Source organism: Dreissena polymorpha, chromosome 4, assembly GCF_020536995.1.
Source record: "Dreissena polymorpha isolate Duluth1 chromosome 4, UMN_Dpol_1.0, whole genome shotgun sequence".
Classification (NCBI taxonomy): Eukaryota; Metazoa; Mollusca; class Bivalvia; order Myida; family Dreissenidae; genus Dreissena; species Dreissena polymorpha.
This window is the reverse complement of record NC_068358.1, coordinates 139,666,994-139,677,302: the sequence shown is the minus strand read 5'-3', so window position 1 is coordinate 139,677,302 and position 10,309 is coordinate 139,666,994.

The following is a 10,309-nucleotide window of genomic DNA, read 5'->3' as shown; positions in this document are numbered from 1 at the left end:
AAGTCACCAACATGAATAAAACATATTGTATGAAATATACCAAAAAATTATAATACTCAATAAAACCAATAACTTAATGTTCAACATTATCAAAATGGTTCATCGACAACAATATTTGTATACAGTATGATAATAAACGAAATAATATATGATAATACTGCGATTTGTGTCTCTTAATCCAAATGCTTAATTTACAAAACGGCCAAGGTCGTCGAATCTTAATAAGGCTCATATATGTTGTTTTCCCCACTATCAACTCCAAAATAAATAAAGTAAGCTCTTTTTTTTCCCTTTACTTTTTGTATAATATATGTTTACTGCTCTTATCTTACAAAGACGAACGTTTAAATCAATCGAGACATTATTAGAAAAACGACTTTTGCTTATCAGAAACGCACGCGACTCAAATGTGCCAAAGTAGTCAACTTACAAAAAATAATGTAAGTCCTTTGAACATAGTTAAAACCATAACATAACATATTTCACGTTAAAATAACTATAAATGTTCATTAGCACCGCCTCCTAATCTGAGCGCCACCTCCTTGCATTTACTCCATCTGTTTAAAAAAAAATGCAAATTTATCTATTAGATCGGCTTGAAGTCGATGTTTTGTGCATGTATTCACTTGTACAGGTTCAAAGCAATCGTTTTATGTAATGAGCGATTTATTTGACTGGGCATTTTATTGTCACCCAGGTAAAAGACATCGATTTGCTTTTTTTTCTACCATGCCACAACTTATAAAGGTTCTCACGTTTCCAAATGGATTGTGCAAGTATGTTTCTGTACATCTTTGTATGAATTTATAATCGCTGGAACCGCACTAGATTGGCTGATTTTTTAAAAATAATTCGAAATATGTTGAACAAACATATAAAACCTTATCACCCTGTCAAAGAATCCGTTTGCTTTCAATACATCCGGGCCTGAGCGCCACCTCGGACGAAGCATTGACTCATTTATCAATGCATATCAAAAAAGAAGTGGCGCGCGTGATTCAAGGCCGTGTTAAACAGGATTAGCTTTTTAACAGAACATAACAGACCGTTTATTAAGATTTATACAAAAGTACATCGTCGTTACTGCATATAATTATAAATAAAGTAATGTCAGCTGTCCATACACTATAGAATGTATCAAAATCAGTATTACTATGTATATATGTATAGGTTAAATGAAATTTAAGAACTTGATTCAATAAAAATTCTAAACAAAATAAAAACGGAGAACAATAACGATTTTTAACAAGAGAAACATAATAAATGTTTAAAACCAGCAAGGACAAACTACTACGTTTACTTTGATATATATATAATAATAATTCAAATGCTATCAGTGACTGCACAGTGGTACATACACTTCTTTCAAGGGAATTACATCCAACTATTATTTCAAGTAGTGTTATTTTAAATAGTACAGTTAATGTTGCCTTTACATATTTATTCATGTTTAATATTTCAAATGTCCATGTTGATTGTAATATAAACGTTTTCAAACTTCGACAATAACTTTTGTATGTGAATTTAAAGGCAGAATCATGGACAGCTTTAAGCAAAATTTGTTTTGGTGATATGAATAGAATTTATATTCTAGATATAATATAGAATGTTGAAAATTACTCTTGAATATGAAAACTACTTAGATTTATTGCCAAGAGTCTAAGTTTATACTTTGTGAAATTAAGGGCTTTTTCCCATCCATTGAGAATTGAGACCAGAAGATACGCACGCAACACTATCTCTCATGAAGAACGTAATTGCCTTTGCTGTAATCAACGGGACATAGAGGATGAATTCCAATGTATTTGTGTGTGTGTTTTCTTTTAACAACAACTTCAACTAGTTGAAAATCAAAACAATGCAATGGTACCTGCAACTTAATAAATGCCTGATACTTAAACTTAACTTACGTTATAATAATAGAGCAGGCAGGTTCCATTATAGTTTGTCTAAGCTTGATTTGAGTTAATATTTCTTGGTCCTCTAGCATGTTTACATGTTTTTTTCAAGCTCATAAAATAATTTGCCGCAAATGACCGTTTTATTCAGTGTCTAATTGAATTATTAAACGAACTGAAGAGTCAAGATTGATAAGTAAGCTAAACATGCTAGAGGACCAAGATCTCATGCGTCGGAAGCTTTAATTGGACACAACAATTGTATCAACCACTGCGCAAGCCTCATTTTGCTATCCTTGCATATAGCATGTAAGTATACTAGCAACTTTATTAGCGTTGATTAATCAACAAATATCAATATAGAGATAGCATTGAAGCTTTAGAAATTTAATAAGTCAGTTTTAAGAAACACCATATTAAACAGATACGATTATTGATTGTGCATCAGTTCATTAGGTGGACTACCCCATATAATAGCATAACAGTCCCTTTATTGTGAATTGATATGGCCAACCTGTAAGGACATTAAGCATAATCGAGCAAGTCCGTGTGATGCCCCGATTGTAGAATTTGTTGAGCCAGGCGTACATCAGTGTGATTTGCTGCTGGGCAAGGTGAATCCAGGCGTCGACCGAACATTTGTATAACATACAAGTTAGCGAGCGTTATCTGAAAGAAGGTCTCTTCAAATTAATCACATGTATCAACTTCAAGTAACTCATATTGACCCTAATCTATATATGCATAATTATATTATAATTATGCATTATATATTTCATTTCTGGACAAAATTTTACCTTGCACAGAGAAGCCTAGTTATTTGTGTGATACTTCATCTTCATATTGCGATAATTAATGCAATTTTATTTCGAAATGGAATTCACCAGAAATTAAGCCTCTCACTAGAATGTTTGTGATGCATAGTTAATTATTGTCTATACAGATGATTCAATCTTGCAATCTTGCAATAACTTTTCAATGAGGACCTTATGGACTGTTTACACAATATCTTGAGGTATGCATATGTGAAATATAACCAAGGTCGTGACAAATGAAGTTCATCACCGGGAGATTATGAAAAGCTGACCCATGTTTGCGTACATGTAGTCCACACGTCGAAACGGCAGCTCATCTGACGGCAGTTGGTCATCACAAACTGCATATTTTTACCCTAAAAAAGAATACGCTACAAAGCAGGTACTTGTTACACGATGATTGTGTTTCTACTAATCAAGAGGGTATACCTTTTACGTAAGAATAACTGGTTAATAGGTTAATCGTATAAAAGGCTCCAAATTTATTGCAGGCCTTTGAAAAACAACATGTATTTAATATGCTTATTACGAACAGGAAAATAACATATCAGAAATAAGTTAGATTATAAAAAAATCTAAAAAGTTGCTTGACGATTATAGCAAAAGCAACAACAGTAGAAAAATTGTTTTTTTAATAAATATATTCTTACATTTTTCATGCATGTTTTATAAGATAAGCATTACATAGTCTGTAATCGGTCAATAGAGCTATAAGGTAAATATTTTTGATTTTGAGAAGACCTTTCTACATGGAAACCGCTATATTTCCTTTCAGACTTAAACACCAAGGAAGGGTTTTAGTTTTATTTACAAAACAACAACTGTGAATATGACAAATCATAATTTGATGCAGAAGATAAATACCATTCATGTTAATAGATATAGATCTATTTCAATCTATAAGCTCCATGTTTGTTCTGATCATGAATTTTGTCGTAAATCAAATGTTTGTTTTCATGAAATCCGCGTCCATTTCAATTCCGGTTTGATATGTATGTATAAATAATTGCGTTTCAAACATTATGATAGGTGTTTACTGTCAATACATACTAATTAATAAATATGCAGTTCCGGCTTTAATTACTGCATTGCGTATTTCCGCCCTATCGCTTTTTATATCAGATCATCCAAATACTTCAGGAACCTTTTGAGATTTGTTTCAAATACTGTCAACAGATGAAATAAGCGATGGTGTAAAAGCTGTTGCGAATACGTATACACATGTATTATATACTTCGATTTAACACTTCTCCAAGCAAATACACCTATCAAGGCGCATCACTATTGTTTAGAAATTTATGAATCTCAAATTGACGTTATTTTCTATTATTCGGTGTTTGTCTGAATGAGCTATCGTTTAAGCCCGCGTTCTTCAATTTCCAGAAAATAAAACTGAGTTGAAGTGCATACTATGCCACTTTCACTAAACAAAGAAAGAAGAACGCAATCTCGTATTAAAATATTTTTTTAATTCTTAAAATCATGTTTTCGACTTGCTCTTGATTCTGTGAACGACTATCGTTTTAAATGCAAATGTGTTTGATCTATATTAAGATAATCATCATACTATAAAACGCCGACCAAATTAATGATCGTCGTTTTATCTTTTGTTTACTGTAAATGCAATGCCTGATTTTGCTTCTTTGTTGTCCCGCACATGCACACAATGACAAAAAATACTTCATAAACCATGCTCAAACGTAGTTCCTTTTTCTCATGTATGTTGCATTGATGAGCAATATTTATTTGCTTGCTTAATTACTCCTGTACGGCCCAATTGGTTAACAAAGTTTGCATATTCTTTAAAAGTAACAAGATACATTTAATGCAATTTACGCTCAAAGTAAATGTAAGAAATGATGTATCGTATGGAAACAAGTGAAATATAAAAAGTTAACACATAGTCGTATGTAAATCTGTAGCACATTAATAGTTCATCACGACACGACATGGTTTCAGCAAGACACAATGTGGCTCTCGCCGGGCCTTCTGGAACAACGCGTTTACAGTATTTCTAATGTTTCTTTTCTTTTCCTTTTACCCACACCAAGTCTTCAAACTAGGTATTTGCCACCATTTGAAATAAAATGTTTCTGTTTTTTATATTAAAGATTGTGCGATACATGTCTTAATTACTGTTTACTGAGAATGTACGTTTATCAAAGTATTCAAGTATGTGTTTTTAATGCGTTAATTTAATGAGTTTTAGAGAGTAAATAAATAATGTTAAAGAATGCGTGTCTTGCATTATAATAAAAACATAATGAGGTTGTCTAAATTAAAACGTTTTTGTTGTTTTATGTTCATCAAAAATCGCGTTTGTTAATTTAAGAAATACACTTATTGCAATAGAATATACAATGTATATAACATCCAAATATACATATTTATTAACAGTTTATCATTCGTATGATCACCCAAAACTCAATTTGCTCAGTAGGTGAAATATTTAAGTATTATTTTTTTAATACTTTCGTCACATTCATTATATGTGCGTTAATTTCAATGACATATCATTAGTTATTTAACGTACACTTCTTCATAAAACAAGTCACTAAAACTCATCTATAATTTGGTCGTAAATGGAATAATACAGCTCTGATACTAATACAGCTAGGTACATTCACGATATATAAACATCTACTTTCCAGAACGTAAGCGATTTAGCACGTGTCAATATCCCATCAACCGAACGGATGGCTAGTTGTAAATAAATGGCAGCAATTCTGTATAAGTCTTTATTAAGGCAGGGCTTTAGAAATATTCCCGCACGATAATAAACTGGCATTGATTGCATGTTTGCAAACCATTATCGAGAAACAAGCTTATTAATTAGTACTTTTTTTAACAAAGAGGTAAGTCTTTATCAGGTTCGCATACGCATAGAAAACATGCATAATGTGTTTCATTTGACCGCCCGTAATTTTAGAGGGTAGGTATTGCTATGGACACATGCAGAAACATCTTTGATCTTTTTGTTTATATATTGAAATATTTACACTTTTTTGTATCCAATAAATGAAAAACCCGTTAGCTCTATATTAATATTCGATGCTAAATGTATGTATAGCAAATACGACATGCGATAATGTGCACTATTTTATTTACATTAAAGAATAAAACAAAACTTGTATTATAATGAGGTATGTGTGTTTCTATATATACGTGTTGATATGTATAATACAATTATTCCATAAACGGAGACGTTATTGAATATATTCAACATTATTATTAATCATAACTATACCATTTCATTTCAACATAAAGCAAGTATTGTCAGAAAAGCAATAGAAACGCAAAAAAACTCGTCACATGATTAACCTTTGCTTATCTTCAACCACCAACATCGTTTCACAAATAAGTAGCCGAATTGTGACATTACTGAATGTGTTTTCTAACATTTATTCATGATGTTATTTATGTGAAAAATCTAAACCAAAAGAAGTCTGCTTTAATTAATGAGTGTTCACATTGTGATCAATTGAGTGTGATTATTTGAAATATTATGTAATGTACCATTGACCAAAGACGGAAATGTAATAATGGTAGACGAAAGTCTAGATTACATATCTGTATAATGAACTGTTGAAGAAAATACGACTAAACCACACCTAAATTTTACGACGTGCCAACTATGAGAGACAGTTGGCAATAATGAAACTATTAACATGCACATTGTTTATATGTTTTCATTTTTGAAACATATACGTGAAAAAAATCTGCACTAAAAGGCCAACCATACATAATGTTATTAACCGCTTGTGTATCTCAACTTGGTTGAATATGTTTTAGTTTATCATACTAGATTTAAGGGGTGTTGCGGCAGTTTATTTAACCGAGAATATAGTTAAAGCAACACCGAAAACTCAATATTTTTGTTATCAGTATCATCAGAAATAACCGAGTTGGTTCATTATTCAATTGTCAGTTGTTTGATCCCAGGCGGGGTTATTTATTTTTTTTTACTTTTTTTATTTCTTTAATTTCATTCTTGTTTTATACTGGAGCTTTTTAGTCAAGTCGTTTAAAGTTATCAATTTAAAGCATTTAATCATAGTATGATAAATCCAACAAAAACACATATTTTTCTTTCCTTTTTTATCAACGTTTCGGCTTACGCCTTCATCAGGATAATACAAATAATTACAGAAAGCGGATGCTTCGTCATTGACTTAACGTACATTAAAATGCGGGAAAATGTACGTCAATAAAATGAACGTTACTTAAATTAAGCTTAACTTTCGGATTCAAGAATACTCAATTTCCTATAAAATTATATATATATTTTTTTTAAGCATTTAATCACAAACTTCAAAACAAGCCGAAATCTGTGAACAAGTACATATAAGTTATTAATGATTAAGGTCGAGTTTGATACTGTATGGTATTATGTTTGTGATTAAACATTGTTTTTTATTAATGTCTTTTGGTAAACTGTTGTGATCCCAGTTAAGATTGTAAACAATTTCTAATGTGTATGCATATTTCTTACAATCTATGTACCGGTACTTGGGTTTTGCCTAATAGATGTACTTTTATAAAATTTGACGTAGACGGTAGGGATAGTTAAAACAAAAAATCTCAATTAAAAGTGCAGTGACCCCTTTTTTATTTGTGCTTTATGATGACAACACGTAGATGAACATATTTGAGCAGTTTTGCAGAATTCTAATTGACATATTTTTTTTAAATTTCATTTTGGTGTTAAAAATAGTAAAAATTGATGTTTTGTGGGGTGACATAAAAATTAAAAAAATATTTTGTTTTAAATTTAACTTGTGTTCTCTATTTTTTTGGCATTTTGTTGTTTAATTAAATAGTATTTTATGTATCTCAGCTTATATAATATCTATATTTTGTCTTTTTCAAAGGTTATTAATTAATTTGAGGCAATTATAGATTTTCCAGTTTAAATGAAAAAGTAGATGTTATAAAATGGTGAATTTAATCAAAACAAGGCCGTTGACCCTATATTTTTATTTCATTTTTCATATAGTATTTGCATATAGTACTTGAATATAAGTTTTGAACAAAATCTATATGGTGGAAATAAAACAGCAAAACTGCAGCAATACCCCTTAATAGATTAAATAAAATGATCTCTGCAGAACTATTATTACTTTCTTCATGTGTTTATTTATACAGTCGTCGATCGCTCTACTTTGTGTTAATACACCGATATAGTTTTAATGTTAAACATACCATAACATGTACTCAGCGCCCAATAACAAAACATATCCGTGTCAATGACCTAAAGGGTGCCACGAAAGCACATATGTACTTGAAATACGTTGATTATAACTGTCGTTGACAGTGATATTTTATACACTATGCATTTATATACCGTTAGCAGGATCCCACTCAATCACCACTTGTGCTGTGTTTGATATAACAAACGGTAATTAAACGTTTTCAATTAATATAAAAGGTTGACTAAACACATTTCGGTTAAGGATCTTTTAAGCATTGAAATATTTTTTTTTATCAAAAATAATGTATTTATCAAGATATTAAAAAAAACAAACAATGATTGATGTTGCATAATACAATTCTATCATCGAATCCCTTTAAAGACATATCATGTATTTAAATGCATTTTTTCAAAACTATCTTAATAAAAGCGAATCAATAAGAGATCTGCAAAATATGTTAACATTATCTAAAGTTTTATTGAAAGTGTGCATAGAACGCATATTGATCATCAACCGTTTTCAGACATTTTTTCGTGACCAAAAGGATACAATATCTTTCGCTCATGAGGTTGGGAAATAAAAGTTTGAGCGTCAGTGCGAACAGTGCAAATCAACCTCACCACATACAAGCAGTTTGATCGTGGAGCATCTGGCAAAATTTCAATTATCTACAATCGCAGCAAATCTGTCGAATGCGATAGTATAAATCAACTGTTCAAAATAGTTCATCATGGTCGTCAAATGCTTACATTTGCCTATTTTATAAATCAAAATTCCAATTAAGAAGACAAAGAAAGTCTTATTTAAGACATAAACAGAATTAAGAACAGTATTGGTTTTTTAAAAACAGTGGTTTTCTTGAATTAAAAACTCGCGCTTTTCAAGCAGTTTGGTCGATGAGTATCTGGCAAAATTTCAATTATCTAAAATCACAGCCATTCTGTCGAATGCGATAAAAAAACTGTTCGAAATTGTAAATGACGGTCGTCAAATGCGTACATGACTGACTGGTTTTGTATACTTATAGTATACTCGGTATGAATAATTGTAAACGCAAAATGTTCGGTAGTAAACAAAACTTATTTATATGATATTGTAATGACAGTGGTCATTTAGTCATGTATTACCAAATTTGAAAATATTGGTTTAAAATTCAGCAAATGTGCAATTAAAATTTATTGTTATTCATCTCCATTACAGTATATAAATATAGATTTTAGTTAGAATAGATAATGATATGTTACTCATTAACAGTTCTGAATATAGAGTAGTGGTAAACAATATAATGAAATCTTGTTAAATATTGCTACTGATTTATCAACAACCCTTTCTGTGTCGCGATGCTGATCCAACATTTGCCATAATTATACATTAAGTGAATGCCGCTTAAGGTCCGCAATAGTAGACAGAAAGTGATAAGTGCTCATTTGATGTTGTTATTCACTCGACCTCACTCGTAAAACAGCATGATTTGATCGTTGCTGGAAGCTACTCATTAAATATTAAAATTGCGTTATTCCATACGCGAAAATGTCTAGCGTTATTCAATTGAACAAAGATGCTAACTCATCGACCAAGTTTTCGTTGATATTTATTTTGCTCCTTAAATACTTTCCAAAGTCCAGTAACATTATAATCAACAAGATACTAGCGAACCCGTTTACGGGCTTTGCCCTTGATAATTAGGAATTGTGAAACTACATCCCTGCTGGTGTAGTTTGAACTGGCTACCATCATTTTACAAAAAGTGACTGTTAATATACCCATTTAACACTAGACGTAAGTTTGTAATATAAGGAAAGATTCGTAACTAACACAGGGAAAGTTCATCTATTTACCAAAGGAGTGTAACGAATAAATTGCATTTTTGCATATCTGCTTGAACAGGACATATATTAAACTACGGAAAGTATATTTATAAATGACATATAGGCCTAAGGCTTGTTTTTTTCAATGTAACTATGAGAAAAATTGTATGAATAAATAAATTAATAAATAATATAAATTATTTAAAAATTGACCATACGATCACACAATTAATTCGTTATTTTAATAAACATAAGGCCAAACAATGAAATTGTTATTTATTGTAAATAACTGATTTCTTATGTTCAATAGGTGGTGTTCAAATAATCGTTACGTAACACCTATTACGATAATTCTTTACTTGTTTATTTATTTGTTTGATAAAGGCAGATGTGAACAAAAAAATGACGATCTAAAGGGTCCCGCATCTGACATAATCAAAAGGGTCTTTTGACTGAAATCCATTGAAAGTTTATCTAACCATGAAATTATTATGTCGACTAGATACTAAGCATCCATATTTAGGAGTTAATGTTAAATTGTATCACAAATGCTCTTGATTGAGCCGAAGGAAATCGACTCATTGCTTTCAAATTAT